Source organism: Camellia sinensis, chromosome 2 (assembly GCF_055761805.1).
Source record: "Camellia sinensis isolate YWXY chromosome 2, ASM5576180v1, whole genome shotgun sequence".
In the NCBI taxonomy this organism is placed as follows: domain Eukaryota; kingdom Viridiplantae; phylum Streptophyta; class Magnoliopsida; order Ericales; family Theaceae; genus Camellia; species Camellia sinensis.
Genome location: NC_138962.1, coordinates 231,061,180 through 231,085,570, shown reverse-complemented (window position 1 = coordinate 231,085,570; position 24,391 = coordinate 231,061,180).

Here is a 24,391-nt window from a genome sequence, read left to right as displayed (position 1 = left end):
TCTATGGTAGCATGGTATTTTGTTAACCAGTCCATTCCCAATATCACATCAAAATGATCTATATTCAATGGCAGTAAATCAATATACAAATGTGCCTCTCCAACAATGATTTCACATGCAGGGTATATATAAGCACAAGTCATAGATCCCCCAACAAGTGAAGATACAGCTAACAGGTAGTTCATGGGTTCTAATGGTCTATTCAATTTTCGCGAAAAAACATGCGATACATATAAATGTGTAGACCCCGAATCAATCAGTACATAAGCATTTTGAGTACAAATAGAGAGGATACTTGACACGACGGTCTCGGTATTTTGTACGTCTCCCAGTACGAGTGCGAACACTCGACCTTGCCTCATAGGCTCTTTCCCAGTAGCTTTCGGATTAGGTTTCGGTGGAGCAGTTGATGCTGCGGTGCTTGGTGCAGCTTTACTATTGCCCTGAGAAGTGGAAGGGCAATCTTTGACCATGTGGCCCACCTCGCCACACCTGTAACAAGCACCAGATAATTTTTAACAAACCCCGTTGTGTTTCTTACCACATTCAGAAAAGGGCGGTATGGAACCACTTCCCTGACTGGAACTGGTTGTTGACCCTGAGTTTTGCTTTTTGTTCAGTGGGTTGTTTCTGCCTTTCTTGAATTTAAAACCCCGTTTCTTTCCGCGCCACTCAATTGCGGGTGTTTCAGTCTGTTTCAAAGCTTCGATATTTGCTTCGGCCATAATGGCTCAGTCAAGAACATCCACATATTTCAGTAATTTCAGTACATTGATCATGTCAAGGATTTCAACGTTAAGGCCGCCTTCAAACTTCCTAGCCTTCTTGTAGTCGGTGTCCACCATGTGTGGTGCATATCTAGCAAGTTCGGTGAACTTTGTTTCATACTCTCCTATGGACATGGCGCCTTGTTTCAGTTGTTCGAACTCGGTCACCTTTCTGTCCCTGATACATTGTGGGAAATACTTTTCAAAGAAGGACTCCTCAAATTGAGCCCAGGTCATGACAATATTTGTATCACGGATCAACATCCACCACCTTCTAGCTTCTTCTTGTAAGGTGAAGGTAGCTAGCAACACTTTATGTGCTTCAGAACATGGAAAAACTTCAAACAATTTCTCTATTTCAAGAACCCAAGCTTCAGCTTTTAGCGATTCGAGGCCTCCCTGAAAGGATGGCGGTTTCATCTTACTAAATTTCTATATCAGAGCTATGATATCATCATTAACAGGTGGCTCTGGTTGTACTGGAGGAGGTGGGGGCTGTCGGTTCGGTTATTGCTCTAATCTTTCAGTTAGTAATTCCACCATTCTCTCCAACCTTGTCATTCTTGCCTCAGAGGATTCAGTTTCATCAACATTTCTTGCGTTGTCCATCTCACTATAGGCAGTTATAACAATTATAACATAGGCAGTTGCATACTTAGTCAGATTATCACATTAACAGTTATATTCATGTCTTAGTCACATATACTTATCATGCTCATGTAATGCCCTAATCATTTTTCTAGGACATCTTATAGTTCATTTGGACACGTGTGTGCGGTATAACTCGTGGTTAAGTATCGCTCTGATACCACTCTGTCACGACCCAAACCCGCCCCTATGGGTTTAGCACCGCAACCGGCCAATAATCCGTGATTACCGAAGGCCTGCTTAACAGTCAAACAATATTACAGAGTACAGGGGCATGGCGGAAGCCAAAACAGTAAATAGACAGTGTCCAATGAGTTGTGACAGTCTGTATGCAAAAAGACTTTTCACACATATGCACATTCGTAACAAAACAGTATGTACAGTATATACATTCATTCAAGACAGGGACTTAATCCCTATTAGAACAGTACAGTACAGTAACATCATTCAGTCTAAACAGTAGTTACATAACAGATATAAAAAGGGGAAGACTAAAACGCCCCCAAAGCCCTGGCTTAACAGGCTCGGAACCTCGCGGTGAGGCACAATGGTTGGCTTGACAAAATTGGAGTTTACCCTGACACTTCTAGCAACGGTCCGGTGCCTGTACACCTACATATATATATGAGCAGTGAGCTAAAGCCCAGTGAATAACATAATGCGTAAAGAGGTTAAGAATGAATGTCCTTTCAGTATTGAAAATAGGCAATTGATTCAGTGTATCAGTCATTCAGTCATAACAGTCATATGTGGTATATCCATTAGCAGAACAGTACAGTAAACAGTAGGTCTTGAAAGACCGAACAGTTAATGATGGCCATCAGTAATGGTTCCAAACATGGGAACCGACAGAGATCTCTGTAACAGTAGCAGTAATAGTAACAGTAACAGTAGTTGCTAAGGATGCCACAATACAGTTCAGAATAGAGGACAAACATTCATTCAGTTAACAGTAAACAGTTCAGAAAACAGTTCAATTGATCATTCAGAAAATATTCATTTTCGAAAACATCTTTACAACATTGTTACTCACAGAGTTCTGGGCTACAGATAAACTAGAGCGCGTCTCCGGATGCCAACCCTACACAGTTACAGAGTGAACACACACTAAACTACACAGTTGGGAAAATAATAACTTAATCCCTATCTTGACTCTGTGTGGTTCTACAACAACATCCTCATTAAGATGCCTTAAACTAGGCCTAGGAATGCCTAGAATGGAATGAGGATGTAAAGATGCACTTTAAAAACATTTTCAGAAGCAGAGGTCCCGCTCGAGCGTCACTTACCCCGCTCAAGCGGACAAGCAAACCAAATACTCCGCTCGAGCATGAGTTACCCGCTCGAGCGGACTGTAAAACATGCAAAAAGTACTGGATGTATGAAAATCGTGCTTGATTGGGCGCTTGATACCCGCTCGATCATGTGACACAAGTCCTCGCTCGAACGTCCAATACCCCACTCGAGCGGAAGTCCAAATTCTAGAAATTCCAGATTCAAACCTCAAACTCAAAATCAAGTTTCAATGTACCAAATTCGATCCTTTTGGGCTAATTTTCTGGAAAACACTTCAAAGTCCATAGTATAACATGTTTCAAAGATCAATTTGAGAAATCCAAGTCCAAAGGTAGTTCAATTAAATCCAATTTCAAACCAAATTTCATGAACAAGACTAATATGAAACATGCAAGACTTTAAACACTTCAAAGCTTCAAATGTTGGCTCAACTGAGCCAATTCTTTTCAAAACAAGATAAATTCATGATCCTTAGCAAAAATATGAACATGCATGTGACAATTTTCCATGAAAATAACTTTAAACTCATCAATATAGGCATGCATGCATGAAATGAGCTTCAATTCAACATAAAGAATCAATTCTAGACTTTAACTCACTAAATTTCCATGATTCATGAAGGTACAACTTAAATACATAAACCAAGGGATAGAATCTCTACCTTAGGTCTCCAATCACAAGTCTAGAGGCTCAATTTTGCAATAAACTCTACAATTCCTTCAATTTCCAAGCAAATCAACAAGATGAACTCAATTCTCTCTCTCTCTCTCTCTCTCTTGGTTGGCTAGGAGCTCAAGAAGGCTGAAGAAATGTGTTGTCTAATGTATAATGAGGCTCAAAATGTTTAGATAGCGGCCACTTTGAGTGGCAAAATTGTGAAGAAGGCCAACTTTGCAATTTAACATTATTTATCCTAATTTAATCATACTGAATCACATTTCAGATAAATATGCCATAAAATCCCATTAATTCTAACTAACACAAATCAACAATCAATTCCAGATTCGGCCGCCGATAATGCCTTCAGTTTGCAGTTTAAAGCATAAAACATGAACAGATAGTCTAACAGTCAACAGATAGATATGCATTTAAACTAGCACATTCAATCAATCAGTTCAGTTTTTCAGTCAGTTCAATTACTTATCATGATCAGTCTCAGTTTAGCAGTAATCAGTAGCTTAATCAGTAAACAGTGGTGAGGGTTATTACAGTTGGCCAGAAGACAAATAGAAAAATAAACAAAAAAATAGTGACACCTAAACATTAGCTCCAACAGAACTTTTATTTTTGGATTTGTTCATGTCTTGACCCAATTCCGGTACTTGGAGGTTCGGCATCACAACAAGACAATAACTGAAGTCATAACAAATTAATAATGCAACGGAGTTGTAGACACCCCATTTTTGACCGTCCTCAAGACTTGGACGTCATCGTTTGAACATTCGATAATCATCCTTGTTCGTGTTTGTCTTGAGTTCTCGAAGGTTTCGGTCGCGCGCCTTTCCTCAAGACCTCTCGACTTGTTTGTTTTGTGCTTGGTTGTATACCAAACACTTGTGTTTTGCTTTTGAGGGCAGGAAATGGCTTGTTGGCCATCCCCATACCTCACTGGCCTTGGCTTGAGGCCACTGGCCTAGTTTTCTTACTACCGGCCAAATATTTTGGTCGGTCGGCAGTGTTTTTTGTCGGTCGGCCATTTTTGTTGGTCAATCGGCTGTATTTTCCAGTTGATCCCTGTTCATCTACTTTATGCAGATATTTAGTGCCAGCTGGCACGCACAATTCACCCGCTCCATACACGTGTATGAAGAGATTTGTCTTTTGCTTAGCTTGTTTTGGAAGCTTTACAAGATGGGAATTCTATAAAGAGGGAGCTTCTCCTCCCTCCTCAAGGGTTCCAAAGGTTCAGAGAATTAGCGTTAGAGATTTTGTATCCATATATCTCTATAGTTCTCTCTCTTTGCATTTGTGTGTGTGTAATAGTGTCCTAAAGGTGTTTTTGTTCTTAGTTTTGTACTAAGACACCTAGTGTTACACTATACCTTGGAGCTGAGGTCCCTTGAGGCTGATCTTGGGGTTCTTGGGTTGATTTAAACTCCGAAAAAGTGCTGGAGTGGTGTTCTTGAAGAAAGTCTACAAAGGTGAGAAACTTACCATTTTATTCCCCATTTTTGCACAAGCTTTTAAGCTACCTTGCATCTATTTTTAAGCTGAGTGTATAACTGAGAAAAGTTCTATTTTTACTTGTTTTTTAACTTTGTTTAAGGTCACTTTGAGGTTTGGGGTTGTCTCCCCCCTCCAAGGCCTTGTTAGGCCTTGTTTTAGGCCATACCTTTTGGCCATTGTTTTGGTCTTTTCATGACCTCTCTACCACTGAAATCCAGAGAATTTTCAGTGGTGGAGAGATGGTTTTGAGGTCCTAAATGGGAGATGGTTATTCCCTCTCCATGTTGTCTTTAATGCTAGCATAAGTGGCTTGTGCATAGCTTTATTTGGCTTTATTTCAGAGGGTATTCGGTGCTATTTTTCCATGGTATACCTCTGTCCAAAGTTGGTTTAGACATGCCATGCATGCTTTGTATACTTGTCTTGTAATTCCATGAAATAGCCCTAATATGCTGTGTGCTTTGAGCTTTATTTCTAGCATGATTTTGGCTTGACTCCATGAAGTTTTTATGCATGTTTTGGCATGCTTTAGGTTTGATTTTGGTTGTTTGGGTCATCCATGACTTGCTTTGTATAGCTACCATGTAACCTAGCTTGTATGCTTTGAGTGTTGGCTCCTCTACCATGCTCTATTTGCATCATTTCAGTGGTTTGGCACCATTAGTTATGATATTTCAGTCCTTGTTTTATGCTCACATGCTTGCATTTATAACTCCTTTAATGCTTTAAAGAGTTAGGGTATTTGGGATGCCATCTAAGTGGGATTTTGGACTCCTTTTGACATGTCATACCTCTGCTTTTGATCGCCTAAATCATGCCGTGTTTGGTTGTATTAGGTGTAGAGTAATGCCTCTTTTGTGGTCTTGTATGCCTCATGCCTTGCCCTCTTTGTTTTGGCTTGTTTTGGCTTGTTTTGGCTTGGTTCATTGCATGTTTTAGGCTTAATTTGCCATGATTTAGGACTGTTTTGGGTCATACTTGCCATATGCTCTTTGTTTTGTGTAGCTTTGGTCCAAGTCCCTTGCCTAGTTTTAAGCCTTAAGCCTTAATCATGCATGCTTGGCTTATTCATGTGATTTGGCATTACCTTTAGCATCATTTTAGAGCATGTAATGTTGTCACATTTGCATGCTTATCTTCCCTTTTAAGTGTGCTTAAAAGTTGCCCCTTCGTTGTTTAAGTGTTAGGCCAATTGGCATGCATGTTTGTATGTACTTTTGTTCTTATCTCCATAGCATTTTGGCCACTGAGTTGGGCTTATTTGAGAGCTGCCCAAATTGGTTTAAGACCAATCCCGCATGTTGTTGCATGCTTGCCTCGTATGTTGTTGCATACTTGACCCATTGACATGTCGTTGCATGTTTAAGTGGTGTTGCATTTGGCATACATCTTACGTTAAATTGCTTTGCATATTTGCATGAGTTTGTCCCTCACATGTTGTTACATGCTTGCCTAACCATGAATATTGTCACATGCCTTGCATGTTTGCATATTAGTTTAGGTTGCATTACATTTGGCATGTTTATTATACATTGCTTGTTGGCATGCCCATGTTGCACTAGCGTAATTGCATGTTTAGGATTGCGTAGCATTGAGCATGCATCACTTGCCTCTTGATCAACCATGATTGAGATTGGGGGTCCCTTGGTATGTTTTGTGTTTTGTGCATTTAATATTGAAGTTGCATACTTGACTCATTTGGCCATCACGCATTGAAATGCGCAATTGGTGGCCAGATGGTCGAGAACCATGCTCCTCTAAGTCTCAAACATGTTGAGGAGGGTGGTGGTGCATAAATTGCTTTGAAAATGCATTGCCATGTCTTGTCTGTCCTCTGTTGCAGCAAACCAGTCTTCCACAAGAAGAAATGGCCGGCCGGTAATTTTCAGTGCCGGCCGACTATCAAAACCGAACCGATGGTATAATTTTTGGTCGATGACCAGTTCTCCATGGCCGGTGGTGTTTCCCCTTGGTCAATGACCTCCCACAGTGCTCAGGGAGTAGTCCAGAAGTAACCTTGAGACTTGTACAGTTCTCAAAGGTGTAGAACAGTGCAAACAGAGGCAACAGTGGCATGGCAACGGGTTTCCGAGCGAGGCGATCGAGCATACATCATTCAAGCATTCCGAGACGGGGCTGCGGCCACCTCCTTTTGTAATTAATTTATTAATTGATTAGGGTTTTATAATATTTAATTAGCTAGGGTAGTTAATTATCTATTCAGTTTGTATTATTTATTCGGACCTTCTGAGGAGGGCAATTTTGTAATAAGTGTGCGTGAGTGTGTGCATGTCTTCCAATCCCCACTTCTTTCTCCCTTTTACTTACCTGTTTAACTGCCTGAATGCTTGTGGGTGAAGGTTGGATTACTTAAATTGGATCAATTCATTGAAATCCGTGTTTTAGCCTGCTCGAGAGTAGCAAACCCCAAACTATTTTTCAAAATAAACGGATATGCGATTGTAGACACCCCATTTTTTACAGCCGTCAAGACTTGAATGTCACCATTTGAACACTCAGTGATCATCCTTGTTTGTGTTCGTCTTGAGTTCCCGGAGGTCTCGGCTACGCGCCTTGCCTCAGGATCTCTCGACTCGACTATTTTGTGTTTGGTTTTGCACCAAACACTTGTGTTTTTGATCTTGAGGGTAGGGAATGGCTTGTTGGCCATCCCCACACTCCACCGGCCATGGCTTGAGGCCACCGGCCACTGGTTTGTTGCCACCGACCAAATGTTTGGCCGACCGGCACTATTTGTAGTCGACCGGCCATCTATTTTGGTCAAATTTCATTTTTGGTCGGCCGACCACTGTGCATCTACTTTTGGCAGATATTTTGTGCCAGTTGTGATAGCTGGCACCCACTTTGCTCCCCTCCATACACATGTATGGAGGGATCTCCCTCTTGACTAGCTTACTTGAGAAGCTTTGCAAGAGTGAGCTTCTATAAAGATTAAGCCTCTCCTCCCTCTTCTAGGGTTAGAAAAAAGCTCCAGAGGTCTGGTTCTTTTTAGGGTTAGAAGTGTGTCTATTCTATCTCTATACTTTCCTCTTATTGTGTATAAGTGTGTGTTTGTTCATAGTTTTGCACATAAACACCTACCATTACACCTTCTCTTAATTGCTGAGGCTTTAGAGGGTTGATCTTGGACTTTTTGAGCTGGTTTCGATCCAAGAAGAGGTCTGACCTTGCGATCTTGGAAGTGTTCTTCAAGGGTGAGTGTTCTTGCCTTTTATTCCCCATTTTTGCATAGCTTTTTTTCCTATCTTGCAACTGTTTTTAGACTTTGCATATAACTAATAAAAGTCTTGTTTTTACTTGCTTAAAATAGTTGTTTAAGGGTGTTTTGTTGTTTGGGGTTGTTTGACCCCTCTTAGGGCTTGTTTAGCCCCATTTTTGTGCTATTTTGGTGAGCTCTGGGACCACCTTGTTTGGGCCTCCTCACCACTGAAATCTTGAGGGATTTCAGTGGTGAGCATGCTGGTTTAAGGTCCTAAAAAGAATAGGGCCACCCCCTCTCCTTGTTGTCTTCAAAAAGTGTCATTTTAGCCTCATGTGTGAGCACCATTTTTAAATTCATGTTGGCCATGTCTTAAGTGTTATTTGTGCTTATTTTTCCATGATATAGCACTGTTTTTACTTGGTTTAGACACACCATGCATGCCTTGCATACTTGTCTTGTAATGCCATGAATTTGCCTTAACATGCTTTAGGCTTTGACCCTTGTTCTAGCATGATTTTTGTAATGACCCCAAAATGCGTATAGGAAGTCGTCCTTATTTAATTCAGGGCTAATGTGTTTTAATTAAACTGGAATTGACGACCTTTACTGTAACGATTGGGAATTTTTTTCAATCCGCTCGAGCGGGGGGAGTTGGCGCTCGAGTGGACTATTGGGGTTTCCAGTAATTTTGCAGGCGGACTGAAATTCTGGGAGTGGAGATTTTCCACTCGAGCGTATAAGTGGTCGCACGAGCGGACGGATTTGTTGGTCTAAGCGCTCGAGCGCGAGTTTGGGCGCTCGAGCGGGTCGCCTGATTAAGTTTGAATTTCTGAGGCACGTGGGCTCATTTTTTTGACATTCTTATTAGTGTATTTGGAATGTTCTTATCTTATTTTGGAGTATTGATTAAGGTGATGGTATGAAGGTAAAGTAAGATTGGACCAAAGAATATAATTTGAATGGTTATTTTACGATCAGCCGTCACTCATTTGCCCTTTTCTTTTTCCACACTTTGAATATGGATGTGAGGTTAGAACCATTAGAAAGCTTATATCCGGGGCTTCAATTTGACCACAAGAATGACCTAAAACGGAGTCCGGATGGGAGAATTATACCTGTTCAAAGTTTTGAAATCTGTGCTGGAAACAGGTACGCTCGAGCGGGAAGATAGACGCTCGAGCGGGTTTTGCGAGTCAGCAGCTTAAAAACGGGATTTTTTAGGTCATTTCTCACTTTTCCTTTTCCCCTCTTCTTTCCTCTGTCTTAGGACCGAAAAACCCTAGGTCCTTGATCTTAAATACCTTCCATTTTCCTTAGTTTTGATCAAGATGGGTCAAGATCACCCATCAAGAAGTGAAGAAGCTTGAAGATTATTATGTTCTACTGATTGGAATTTCGGGATTTGAAGGATTCTTCTCAATCTTTGCTCCTTTGCTTGATTCTTGAGGTAGGGGTCCTCATTTCCTTTCAATATTTGCATTCATGGATGGATTTGTGGTATTTTGAGTATATAAATACAAAATTTATAGTTTTGAGCATATTATGTCCAACTTGAGATTGGGGGAATTCGGGTTTATAATGTTGGGGATGTAATTGCTAGGTTAAGGTGATGAATTATGAACTTTAGACTTGTAATCAATGAGGAAATTGGAACAAGAAGTAATGGTTTGGGAAGTTTGGATTTTTCTTGAAACCCTAGGTTGATTAATGATGATAACCAATAATTTGGCCCAAATTGGAAGTAGAATAATGAAATTGAGGTATTGAATTATATGTGTTCAAGTTTAATTAGAATTTGGAAATGTTTGAAAATTATGTTTAAAATTTGCAAATGAACTTTGTTATGAACATTGGAATTCATGCTGTAATGTGAAGGGAAAATTGGGGAAATAATCTATTAATGATATGAATGATATGAACTTGGTTTTGGAATGTTGAAATGGGATTCAAGGATTCATTGTGAATTATGTTAACTTACAAATGGTGTTGATGAACTAAATGTTGACTTTTGTTGAAGTTATGTTGTGTTAAATAATGGTGAATTGAATGGTGTTGTACTGTGATGAATTGTGTTTGAATTATTATGAATTGTGTAGGGTCAGCTACAAGGGCGGACCAAGCACCTGAACACTGTGAGTAATTGTCACGACCCGAACCCGCCCCCATGGGTTAAGGACGTAACCGGCCAATAATCCTAAGATTACCTACGGCCTCAAACCAAAACAGACTTAACACATCAGAGTAAAGGGGCCAAAAGGGAAGCAAAATTTAAAACTTTGTCCATAGAGCCGTGCTTATATGCACATCATAACATTCCATACAAACTCATGTTAATAACTCACGTCAGAAATGTAGTAGCATAAAATTCTATACAGACAGGATCATCCAACTAAGTCAACCCATGAAACTATATACAGACATAATCAAAAACTTCGCCACCATGACAAGATATAAATATATAACGGAAGGGCGAAGACGGGTCTCGTGCGTGAGACACAAGGGCTAACTCTCCAAAAACCTCTGTTGTTCCTCAGAGACTTCACTGGGGCTGGGTTTGGACTTCTCCGGGCTCACCTACAAACACATGAATGAGCGTGAGCGATAGCCCAGTGAATAATATCAAATACAGAAGTTACGTAAACAATGTAGAACAACAGGTTCCAAACGGCCTTAGGCCCAATTCCTATTTCTACTTAACAGATATATAAGTATACGAAATTCAAATCGAGTGACTGTAGTTCCAACCATTCTGGCCTTTAGCCCATTCAGATTTCCATTCATGTCAAAACGGCCTTCGGCCCATTCATTTATGTCAAAACGGCCTTCGGCCCATTCATCTATGTCAAAACGGCCTTCGGCCCATTCATTTCTATCAAAACGGCCTTCGGCCTACTCATTCATGTCAAAACGGCCTTCGGCCCACTCACATATGTCAAAACGACCCTTGGTCCATTCGTTTACATCAAAACGACCTTCGGTCCATTCATTTATATCAAAACGACCTTTGGTCCATTCATTCACATCAAAACGACCTTCGGTCCATTCATTTACATCAAAATGACCTTTGGTCCATTCATTTACATCAAGACGACCTTTGGTCCATTCATTTATATCAAAACGACCTTCGGTCCATTCATTTACATCAAGACGACCTTTGGTCCATTCATTTATATCAAAACGACCTTTGGTCCATTCATTTACATCAAAACGACCTTTGGTCCATTCATTCACATCAAAACGACCTTCGGTCCATTCATTTGTATCAAAACGACCTTCGGTCCATTCATTCACATCAAAACGACCTTTGGTCCATTCATTCATTCCTGTCAGACTTCTGTCCACAATCCTAATTAACAACTCATAACGTTTATAAGGGAATAAACAATTGGACATTGACAAGTTTTCAAATATTGATATTACTCACAGTGATCGGTTTGTGGATTCGCCCTGGAACTTGACCCTACACATTCCATGCACACAAAAGGGTCATTAATCATTCAATCCGTCCCTTAATTCACATATTCCTCTTTAGGCTTTATTATTATCTCATTAACTCATTTATAATGTTTAACACACGCCTAAGAGTGATTACAAGTGAAAGAGAACGGAAAACGAAACACAGAACGCATGAACAAAATTCCAGGAATTAGGGTCCCCGCTCGAGCGTGTACTTACCCGCTCGAGCGGACCCTTAAGGCCTGCAAAAGTACTGGTTGCATGAAAAATGTGCTCGAGTGTGGAATAGAGCGCTCGAGCTGAAGGCCTGTCTATAAAACTCCACGCTCGAGCGTGAGGTGTCCCGCTCGAGCGGACATCCAACTCTGCAAAAGTGCTGGGAGCACGATTTTCCCGCTCGAGCGGCCATTACCCCGCTCGAGCGGACATCAAAATTCTGGGTTTCCCAGATTGTGTTCTTGAGCTCCAAATCGGTTTTCCAGCTACATTACTTGCATGCAATGGCTCAAATTACACATTTACACATACTAACATGCTACTAATACAAGATTGCAACATCAGGAAGCTCAATTTCATGATTTATCTACATGCATGTCCCAAAATATCTCAGACCCATCATCAACATGCTCAAATTCAAACATTCAAGACTTATACTCCTATGATTTGTACATGCATGTGGGAGACGCTCATCATTCTCAACTTAGATGGCACAAATGGTGATTACAACATGAGCTTTAACCAAAACTCTACATGAATCATGTGTTTCAAGCTCAAACATGTAAATTGAAAGTAACTTCTTACATGCAAGAGTTCTAAGACTTCAAACTCAACAAAAATCAGCTCATTACATGCTCTTGATCACAAAAACCCTTGAACTTACAAGATCACAATTTCAAATTTATGAATTCAAGACCAAATGCTTACCTAGAGGCTCAATCTTCCAAACTATAGCAATTTCTTGAGTTTAATCCTCCAATTCTTCACAAATTTGAGCCAAACACCCAACTCTCCTCTTTTCCCTCTCTCTAGCCGACCCTCTCTTCTCCTTAGAATGTATATCAGCCCAAAAACGAGAATTAAGAGGGAGTTTGAGTATATAGAGTCTTGACAACAAAACCCACTAAGGCAAATATTATAATAATAAAGTGGTTGGGCTCTACTCATCAATTTAATCGATTTAATCTGACCCAAATCAATTTCAAATTAAATTTCACCGTAGGCTCTAAAAATTATGCCGACCACAATGGCGTAATCAATTTCGGGTTCTGTGGCCGATAAGGCCTCCAATTAAATTTCCGAAGTGGTAAAATCAAACAGATATTCCTACGGTGAACAGATAGAAATTCAAAACCACATATTTTCACATAATGGCATACAAAACCATAGCAAGCACATAATCACATCTTATTAAGAACCAATTAACATATTACGGAACAGGGGTATTACAGTAATAGTACGGAAATGTACATTTTATTTACCATTAATAATTATTATCACTAATGCTCTGTTCCTTGTAAGTGAGATATGAACATTTATGACGATTGGAAGTCAATGTGAACATTGAAAGATTGACATGCATCATTATGACTTTAAAGTCATTATGTCCTATCAATAGTTAATAAATGTAACTATGGTATTCCGGTATCTTTCGAATCATTCAATCAATAAAATGTGTTTACCTTTCGTTAATAAGTATCAAGAACGTTCTGTTAAACTTAAGTTAACTGCACTAACTTATGTGAATGATGCAATGGTCACCATTAGTATTCGGTTAATTGCAGATCAACCATGTTAACATATATGAACGATTAAACAAAGGTGTATGTTACTGATTAATAGCTCAAGTGAACCATATCATCTCTTAGTGAATAAAGAGAATTTATGTTCATCTTCGAAGAATCAGAATAATTGGAAAGTTGTGTGAATCCATAGGAATCTGAAGTTATTTTGTTGTGTTATATATGAATTCGACGTTATTCCGAATTTACGATAGGAATGCAAAAGTGTAACATCAATGTGTGACCCACATAAGAATATGAATTATTCTATTTTGTTAAGCGCACGATAATGACATGAGATAACAAGAAATGCTCTATTTTCGGATATGTTACGTTATGACTTAATGAATGATTATCCATATATGTAAAAGTATTCACGGTATCCTTAGCACAAGGCCCCTACCCGGGGGTAATAATACCGTGGTCTTATGGCCCTTGCCCGGGGGTAATAATACCGTGGTTCAAGTATGTTACAAGATATCTCTTACCACCGACGGTCTTGTACGGGTGGGTTATGTTTTGCCACCGACGGTCTTGTACGGGTGGGTTATGTTTTGCCATCGATGGTCTTGTACGGATGGTACCACCGACGGTCTTGTACGGGTGGATTCTGTTTTGCCATCGACGGTCTTGTACGAATGGTACCACCGACGATCTTGTACGGGTGGGTTATGTTTTGCCATCGACAGTCTTGTACGGATGGTACCACCGACGGTCTTGTATGGGTGGGTTATGATCAAGCATGAACTCTGATTTCTATTTCTGATTCAAGCATAATTAAGAATATGTTTCTATTTATCCGTTCCGCTTTTGCTATGTTATAACATGATATGAATTGATCGGGCTTTACGACCTAATGACTTCTGGTATGAAACAAAGTGCTACACGGAACTAAGTGCTATGACGTGAGTCACCTCTAGAATCCGTGTGAGACACCTCTTGGGTTCATACAAGCATGCTCAAGGGCTATATGCCAACATGTGTAAAAGCTTAATGTTAAATATGTTCAAGGGTTACTGCCATTCTGATAAGAACTTAATGTCGTTCTGTTAAAGGGCTCAACGCCACTCTATTCAAGGGCTTAAAACTATGTTAGTTAAAAAGGGGCCTAAGCCCGATCTGACATTAGTACAGAATCAGATTAACTACCAGCCTTTTATATTATATACGCTCTGCTTTGTATTATAATTCAGGTTGAACATTGAATTATTCAAGTACTATTATTCACTGAGGTTATCTCACTCTGTATTTTGTCTGATTCCGTAGGTCATACGTTTGGAGGTCAGCCACAACTCTTAATGCTTGTCTCCCTCGGTCAGCCAAATGTGTGTCCAAGCATTTGGGTGAAGCCTACCCGTTTTGTAAAGTTTTGGCTTACATTCTGACTGTCTATAATATGTCGTACATTCTAATGTTTGTTTTTTTCTTATACGCCCAAATAAGGGGCGGGGTTGTATATGTGTATGTAAATGTTATTATTTGGTTATTTGTGATCCTGGCATGATAGTGGTCGCTCAATGGATGTAACTCTTTTCTGTATGTTATTATGTAAATTTTACGCTTCCACTCAGGCCCCATATGTTATATATAACAAGTTAAGTGTCCGTTTCTGAAGTGGTCATGCCCAAACTTCTAGGGGCGGGTTTAGGGTGTGACAATTTTAGCCAAGCTTTGTGAAGCTTTTATGCATGTTTTAGTATGCTTTAGCTCTGTTTTCAGTTGCTTTGGTCATGCTCAACATGTTTCGTATGGTCTCTTTGCATTCTAACTTGTTAGCTTTGGATGTGTGGGTCACTAGCATGCTTTACTTGACTTGTTCTCATGATTTGGCATCATTGAAGACCATATTTAAGTCCTTGTTCCATGTTTGTTACATTGCATTTTGCATGTTTGACACATTGCAAATTTGCATGCTTAACTTGCATACTTAGGTTGCATAGCATTGCATGCATCTCATGCCTCTTGAATTGATTATGATAGAGGTTAGGGCCCATTATTTGTTTTTTGCATTTCATTCCATATTGAAATTGCACACTTTGGCTTCTTTGGGCCATCATGCATTGAAATGCGTGATTGGTGGTCCGAGGGTCGAGTACCATGCTCCCTTAAGCCTTAAACATGATAGGGAGGGTGGTGGTGCAAACATTGCTTTGAAAATACTTTGCCATGCCTTGTTTGTCCTCTGCTGCTGTCAAAACAGGTTTCTGCAGGAATCTTTGGCCGGCCGACCATTTATGCTGCCGACCGACCAATATTTGTGGCCGAGAGCTCCATAATTGGTCGATGACCAACTCCCTTTGGCCGGTGGTGATTCCCTTTGGTCGGTGGTGTTCCATAGTGTCCATGGAGTGTACCTTGGGACTTGTGCAATTTTCAGAAGAGCAAAGTAGGGAAAATAGAGGCAGCTTGTGCGTGGCAATGGATTTTCGGGCAAAGCCAATCCGAGCACGCATACATCGGACCCTCTTCCCAAGGCTGTTTATTGCTTTCTACTAGTTAGGTGGTCTGTAATAATTAATTATTTTGTAGGTTAATTAATTTGTATATTCTTTTGGTCCCTCCGAGCGAGGGCGAATTTGTAATAAGTGTGGGTGCGTGTGTGTATGTCTTCCAACCCCCACTTCTTTCTCCCTTTTACTTACCTTCTTTTGATGGTTAGTATTAGATCATATTTAATTTAGCATACCTTATGCTATGCATGCGTGCATCCATACATTAGTCTTGCATACACTAGGCTCGGCGCATCATACAAACTGCATTGTATTTCAATTCCAAGTTGAATACGTGTTGGTTATAACATCATCAGATGCTATCCATAGATTAGCCGAGCCTACTGTAGCTGCATCTTGCGTGTGTTGCATTAGTCATTTTAACATGAACTAGGATCATGCATATGATTACTAACTAGTTTCTGTTTTGGCTTGGAGTACTCCGTAAGCATTTATATTTTAGCATCTTTGCATGTGTGTGAGTGTTGCCATGACAGTATGCTTACCATGAGGCTATTTGCTTATATGATATAACTGCTTGGATGTTTGTGAGTGAAGGTTGGATTGTTTGAATTGGGATAATTCATCGAAATCTATATTTTAGCCTACTTGCGAGTAGCAAAATTCAAACCATTTTCCAAACAAACAGAAATGCAATGCTTTGTTCCAACTTAGGCAATTTAGTCTATACTTGTTTTGCTGTACGCATTACATAGTAATTCTAGGCTAATAACCAGAATAAGAACACATAACGTTTTCAAAATTAGATATCATGGTTAGTAGAGGCCGATCTTCGGCTTAGGCGAGAGGGGGTGCTCATAGCTGACCTTCCCCAATCGTACCCAAGTTCCCAAGCTGAGGCAACTTTGGTAATGACGGACACGTGGCCTTAGGCAAACGAGTCACGGTTTCCTAAATTCCCCCATTAAAAAAATATTTAGGTGGCGACTTTGTATCTGGAAAAGCAGTCCATGTTTGGCACTTCTTTCTCAAAAAATCTGTTTTCTCAAAACGATTTGCCAGATTTGGATTCTTTGGTGATTTATCAATCTCACATTGCACATCGTGAGATCAGATTAAGAATCGACACAAAGGGAGTCCGAACTGTAGCATAAGGCCCACGGGCGCGTCTACAGTTTCTGGCGACTCTGCTGGGGATTTAGAGAGCTTGACTCGAACTCGTGATATCCTGTTTTGATTTCACTTATGTGTTTCTTTGCATTGCATGTGCATTGGTGCGCTTAGGACACCGTGTTTGCCATCTGCCATTCCTGAACGGTTTGCCGGAGGCTTGTCTTGTCAAGGCATGACCATAAGGCTGACCGGTTATGGGCTCTGACATTATGGGAACACAAACCCCGATTTTACCGGGGCACCCTTTTTGACCATTCGACCTAGTGCATATCGAAATCCATAGTGACCATTCCAAGCTAGGACAGGTTGCTTACCCGATCATAGGTTGTTTAAAACCACTGCGTGCGTAGTGAAACCCTAGCTCCTGACAAAATAGGACAGAGAAACCCTGCCCCAACATAGGGGTGTTTTGGCTCTCATTTGTTTGCTATGAGCTTTTAGAGTGTATCTCTACAGGGAATGCGCATAACAGTTTGCAAGTCTGAGTAACAGGCCTGCGGGCATCATTATCAGTATTTGGGGAATCAGTTTTACCTGAGGGTATCAGTTTACAGATAGAATTTTGGACAGAATTCTGTAGGGGGGGCACAGTCATTCAGCTTTGCTCATATGGGTTATGGTGAAATCAGGTTGAGATGCTCTCCGTTTTCCCTTTTGCTAGGTAATCCTGGAACCATAACTTCAGAAGGCTCCGATATCCCCCGAGGTTCATTGGACTTGTGCTGATAGACTTTGTCAGGTCAGAGATTCAGTTCAAGGGCAATCAGTGTTCCTTTGCCAGAGGCAGGGTAAAAAGGCCAGTCATGCACAGATCATCAGTTCAACAGTCTTCGGATCAGTAGTCATTATCCATCTCACCTGTGTGCGGTTGGGTTGAGATATCTGCTTTTACCACAGAGACAGATATACCGATAGATCAGTTAGATTAGGGCAGTATGGCGAGAATGGAAGAGATGGTGCGCCAACTCCAAGATAGTATGAAAGCCATGCAGCAAGACGCTGTCCGTCAAGCAGAATTCGCCAAACAACAGGCTGTGGTCATAGCCCAACAGGCAGAGACAATTGCCAGGTTAGAGCAGCAAACTGGAGTATCTACTTCACACCAGGCTCCTCCCCCACCAGGAGTTCCAACACTCGGGGAGACAGCTAATGCCCAGGAAGATACGGACATTCCGACAGGGCCAACTCCGCCCCCGGTTCTACCCCAGCTATCTAAAACACCCACCAACCTACCAGACCCCCCCTTTGATGTCGAGACGGACCCCACAGCATTGAAAGTGAGCAAGCTTGAGAAATTGTTCAAGAAGTCTCAAGGGGCCCACTCCATTCCTGACATTGAAGATGGGTATACAGACTCGGCTGTGACGCTGCCGGACAGATTTAAGATGCCGCACATCGACCGCTTTGATGGATTTGGGGATCCCATGGTGCATTTGCAGCTGTTTTTGGACATACTAAGGCCGATGGGCCTCACCAGATTACAGAAGCTATCATTGTTTGGGCGGACCCTGTCTGGGATAGCCGCAATCTGGTATGCAAAATTGGAGAACTCTGTGAAACAGAATTGGGAAGAGATGGCTGAGGCCTTCAGTGATCAATACTCCTACAACGCACAGATTGAGGTCACAACTCGTGATCTTAAAGTCACCCACCAAGACCCAAAGGAGAGCTTCTCAGAATTCGTGGCCCGCTGGAGGACCAAGGCCTCAATGATGACCATTAGGCCAAATACGGATGGTTGTGCGCAATCTCCAGCCCAAACTAATGTAGAAAATGATCGTGCTCCCCTTCCCTACCTTTTTAGATTTGCATGAGATGGGAGTACAGATCGAGGACGCTATGAAGCAGGGTCTTATTGACCAGGAGAAGAAGCAGCCTAGGAGGGCGTTTTCCCGCAATTCAAGTGCAACCACCAGCGGTGATGCAGTTGCAAGATCTTCTGAAGTGGGCATGGTCACCACCACCACACCAAGAGTAGCCACCCCCTTTGTTGGTACATCCACTTCAAACCCCCGAACTTCAGACTATCTACCCCGAGGTAAGAGGATTTTCACCCCACTCTATATGCCTTTGTCTAAAGCCCTAGGGGTCCTACTCAAGAAAGGACATCTGAAACCATTGGAACAGCAGCCTCTACCCGATCCTCTCCCTCCAAAGCATGACCCGACTAAGTACTGTGCTTTCCATCAACAAACCGGTCATGACAACGACAGTTGCGTCCGTCTTTGCCATGAGATACAAAATTTGATTAACAACAGGGTCATCCCCGCACCAGGTCCTGCAAAGTCTATCGGCACTTGATCAGTGAACTTGTGGGGGGTAATGTGATGTGATCGAGGGATGAACCACCTGCGGGCGGCGCTCAGTTTACTCCAGATGTGGCGTATGGCACGCACTGTTTTGAGCATTTTGCGAATGCTAGTTTTTGTGCTTTCTGACTTGAGTATTGGGTCAGTCTTGTCATTTTGTAGTGAGTCAGTCTTTCTATACTGAGTCAGTTGGGTTTGTCTTGTTGTGTCGAGTCAGTCCTGTTTTGTTAGAGTCGGGTGATTTCAGGGGTGTTACCTCGGACATCACTTGCTTGCTTTGTGTTTGTCTTTTTTGCTTTCTTTTGAGTCTGTTTTTGCCTTGGAGCCAGTTACGCCAACTGATCTGAACGGAACAGAGTGATTTTCACACTCTTGTGTTTGCTTCTGCCGTGTGCCAGTTGTGCCAGAAATTCTAAATGAGATGGCAATATTTGACTAAAAGCTGTGTCTTTTCTGTGCCTTGAATTCATTGCATCGACCTAAGTTTTTCAAAACTTTTTTCAAAACATTGTGATAAAAACGAAGAGGAAGGAATTCCTCGGGTTTTGCAAAATTTAATCAATTGAGAGAAAGAGAGGCATGCTAAGCACTTAATGATCAAGATCATGCTTGTTAATATGAATACTGAGAACGATCCTGACTTGATCCAGATTGGTTCTACATTGTCTTCAGCACGAGCGCTTTGTCGTTTTCTTAAAAGATTTCAAAAACTGTTTTGCGCGATCTTGCGAAGACCTGTGTGGAATCACTCTTGAGATTGTGCAGCCTAGGATCGCTCTCAGCCTCAAGACTTGACCCCTCATTGTCAAACCTTGGACTTAAGTTCAGAAATGTTCAATGGTCAACTACAACGTGAGGCTTGTGTGGCCAGATTCAAAGCAGCCCTCGAACAAGAGGCAAGAAAGTCAGTTCAAGAAGACCAGATGTCATCAAAAGAAGCTTGCAAAGCTAGATCAGAAGCACCCCTAGAACTAGGGGCAAAGAATTTCAAATGTGCTCGAAGAGCCGAAGATGGATCATTCCACAAATCAAAGAAGGTCGGCAAAAATGCCAAATCCCAGAGGGAGGAAAGAAGAAAGTATTGCTTAAGAAAAACTGAGTTCCGATCCACAACACTAGGGGCAAATTCAGCCCCCCATTGGATGGACTCCTGCATCGTTAGCGAACAGCAGCCATTCTCCTGGATTTAGATGGCTTCGGGATCTCAAAACCATTTGACATGGACAAAGCTACACTTTTACCCTTGAGAGGCTCGCTGGGCCGAAAACCCGGAAGGGCGACCCAGGCAAAAGTTAGAGTAAAAAAAAAAGAGAAGAAAAAAAAAAGAAGAGAAAATAGAGAAAAAATGCAAAGAATGAAGAAAAGATGAAAAAAAAAAGGAAAAGGAAAAAAGAAAAGATATGATGAAAAAAGAAAAGGAAAAAAGAAAAGAAAAGATGAAAAAAATGAAAAGAATTAAAAAGAAAAGAAAAACAAAGCTCGCAAGGTTGAAAACCCGGAAGGGCGACCTTGGCAAAAGTTAGAGCGTAAAATAAGAGGTTAATACCTGAGTGTACCTTACCCGGAACTACGTAAGGCTTGATTCCCATGTTTGGGATACGTAGGAAACTTCATCTTAAAGTCCAGCCCCCAACGCTTTCACAGCGACCGAGTCCATGTAATGGTTTTAATCATCCTTGATTCCCATGTTTGGGATACGTAGGCAACTTCATCCTGAAGTCCAACCACCAACACTTTCAAAGTGACTATGTCCATATATTGGTTTTGACCATCTTCGTTTTCCCTGTGTCCGAGAGTTCGGTTGCGATCATCACTAATAAGGACTGACTATAGTATGCTGCGGTGATTATCCAGACAAGGGACAACTTTCCGTTGCCATGAGTTACCATTCAAACCAGGGGCAACTTTCCGTTGCCGTGCAGCTCTCTTCAAACGAGGGGCAATTTTCTATTGCCTCCGATCTGAGGTTGTACATCTCGAGAGTAAGTTCCGTGCTCGTTGAGTAGTGGCCGTTCGCAAAAATGGTTTTTGAAAATTTTTACTGAGGTTGACTATTTTCTCAAAAACTATTTCATTTTCCAAAACTAGACCATTTTCTTGGACCCAAAAAAGAAAATTTTCAGTGCTCACAGCCTGACTTGCATGATTTTCAAATCAAAAATTGAACAAGTATGTTGATCTAACTCTCATCTTGGTCAAGACTGTTTTAGTAGAAAACCAAAAAATGGTCAAAATGATGAACTAGGGGCACAGTTGAGTCAGGTGTTCTGTCTTTCCCCCATAGTCAACATACTTGCCAGAAGGGCACTCTATTCGCCAGAAGAAGGCACAACTGAAGCTGTCAGTCAAAGGGCTGAAAGCCCTCAACCTCCTCCAAGCAACGAGGTATCAAACCAAGTGCGAAGCACGAATTGGGGTGGGTCAAGATACTCCTTTCCCTTGTCTGGGGCATCGACCAAATGCCACCAGAAGAAATAGCCGCAAGCTAACCGTATCGGGTGTGAACCCACAACTTCTTATTCATCCATCAAATACCCCGGGGAGGGATAAAAAATGAGAGAATAAAGAATAGAGAGACGTAAGTTTAGAGAAAAAACGAGCCAAAGGGTTTTGAGAGAAAAACTGAGCCTGAGAGCCGAGTGATGTGAGAATCACACAAATGAGGAAGGGTGGGAAACAATACCTAGAGAAACTGGCTCCTCGTGATCTGAGGTTCCCCGTCTTCGTTAACACGTCTGTATGTCGTGTCTTTTGTTTTGTATACCTCAACCTTTGTTTTGAGTCTTTTCCGAGTGTGTCTCGTTATGTTTAGGTTGTTTACCTTTTTGTTTCCGCTGTTGAGTCGTTCTCGCTATGTCCAATTATAGGCTCACTACCTCGGTTTGAAAAATCCTTCTTCAATTTCAAAAATTAATCGTTTTGTGCTCAGAGTGCTGTGCCATTCTCCACATTTGTGCAAAAACATGATTTGGTTCTTTCATACAACTGCAGGGTCCACCCCCGATAAATGTGAACAGAAAAACCCGGGCCTCTCTGAAGCTTTTGGGTTTCAGATTGCATCTGAGTGTGCTTCAACTTCAGTCGATCCCACCTTTGTATTCCGTCTTTTCAGATTGGACTGTTTGTTCAGGACTCGCTGTATGCAGATTCATCCCCAACAGAGTATGAGCCGAGTGTTCAGACTGAACAGTAGGTCGTTTAAGTTGTTTTGCTGTTAGCTGGTTCATTACCTGGTTATTACAATATAAATATTTGACTTTCAGACAGGAGATCAATTCCATTTACATTGTTATGTGATGTGATGTAATGTAATGCGAAGCATGAAATGTACAAATGTAACACTTTTTCAGATAAAAAGCTTTGTCTCATTTCATCATCTTTTTCAAGTACAAAGTTTTGGAAAAAACAAAACCTGCCTGCAGCAGTACAAGGTACTCTAGCTACCAACAAAAAAAGAAGAAGAAGAAAAGCAACAAAAATCTGGATCAATGTCAAATGGTCTCAAGCCTAGAGGTCCGTCCTCGTCCTCTTCCTGGACGAAGGTCCAGGAGCATCGTCATCAGCGCCGCCATCTGAGCCTGAGTCAGTGCCATCTTCGGTCTCCTCCTCAGATGACTCCGCCTCTGCCTCCGCCTCCGTCTCCATCTCAGACTCATCGTCATTGGGGACTGGTGCCCGTGAGCTACTCCCAACATGAGTGCGCCACGCCTTGGTGCGGGGGTATACTCTGCCCCCTCCATCTCCCCCTCGAACAGGAACGGATGGTCCAGTTGGAGCACCTCCTACAGTAGGAATCTAGAAGGGATGCTGAAAAGTACAAATGGCAAACGCATCAGTATGTTACAGAATGCAGTATATGAATACAGTGTGAATACTGTGAGCAGTGTATCAGTGCAGAATGCAGTGTATGAATACAGTGTGCGAATACCGTGAGTAGTGTATCAATGCAAAATGCAGTGTATGAGTACAGTGTATGAATGTCGTGAGTAGTGATGTGAACAGTCTGTGGGCTACAGTGTGTCAGATACCGTAAGGGCCGTGTATCAAGTGTTGTGTTGTGCATCAGATTGTGTGAAACAGTTTATGTATGGTTTGAGACCGTGGTCAGAAGAACATACCGGAATACTGTAAATGGCTAGAAGGTCGAAGCTCTGCTGAAGCATCCCCATCACCGAGGCGGTCAACTCCAGGGACTGGCGAGTGTACTCAGAGGAAGCCTGCAAAAGTGTTAGAAGCATCAGTATTCTGCAGAATATCAAATGAATTGAAATGAACTAACGGTGTAGAATGCGAAATGCAGTAGTACATACCGGAGGCAAGCCGTAGAACCCGACTAGCTCGTGATGGACCGGAGGGGGTGCAATGGGGATCTGGTAAGTCGCCCCACCACGCCCTTGGCATGTCATCATCACAGGTAGTGCTGGCCAACCAGCCTCCCGCCCTCTCCGAGCTCCGCTCCTACCACGAGCCCAAGCCACCCTCGGTGCTCCCGCTCCTGCCCCTACTCCAGCCACTGATGCCGCATTCCTCTCTCTCTCGGCTCGACGGCCGCTGCTCAAAGGCCGTATGATATACGTTTGAACGTACTCTGAGTAGTCGCCTATGCCTCTGAAGTGTGTCGCATCCCAACCGATCGTATAGTCGGCCATCTGCTCAGGGGAGAACCTCTCGGTATCCCTCATATGCTCAGGAGGGTGAACCGGGACTATCTGCTCTGGCAAACCCAGGGTCTAGCGTAGGAAACGCTTACCCAGGTACCAAGCCCGACAAATCGGCCCCTCTGCGGGGGTGATGGTGTCAAAGTAGCGGCGGAAGAAGATGAATGTCTCCTGCGGTCTCCGTACACATCTCATGTCGAAGCGTCAGGAGAATGGAACGACAAGAGGGGTCTCCTCGTCAATCACTGGCGCAAGCCTCGGAAAGTAGGCGTAGACCCACAACTGCAAAGGAAGTATCAGTATGCTTATCAGATAAAGCAGAATACAGAATAAAGCAGAAATAGTAGAACCGTGTATGGTGCAGTGTATTGTGCAGAGTGTACAGTGTATGCAGTGTACAGTCAGTGTAAAACAGAGTATATGTGTACCGTGTGTGCAGTATACAGTCAGCATGAAGCAGACCACAG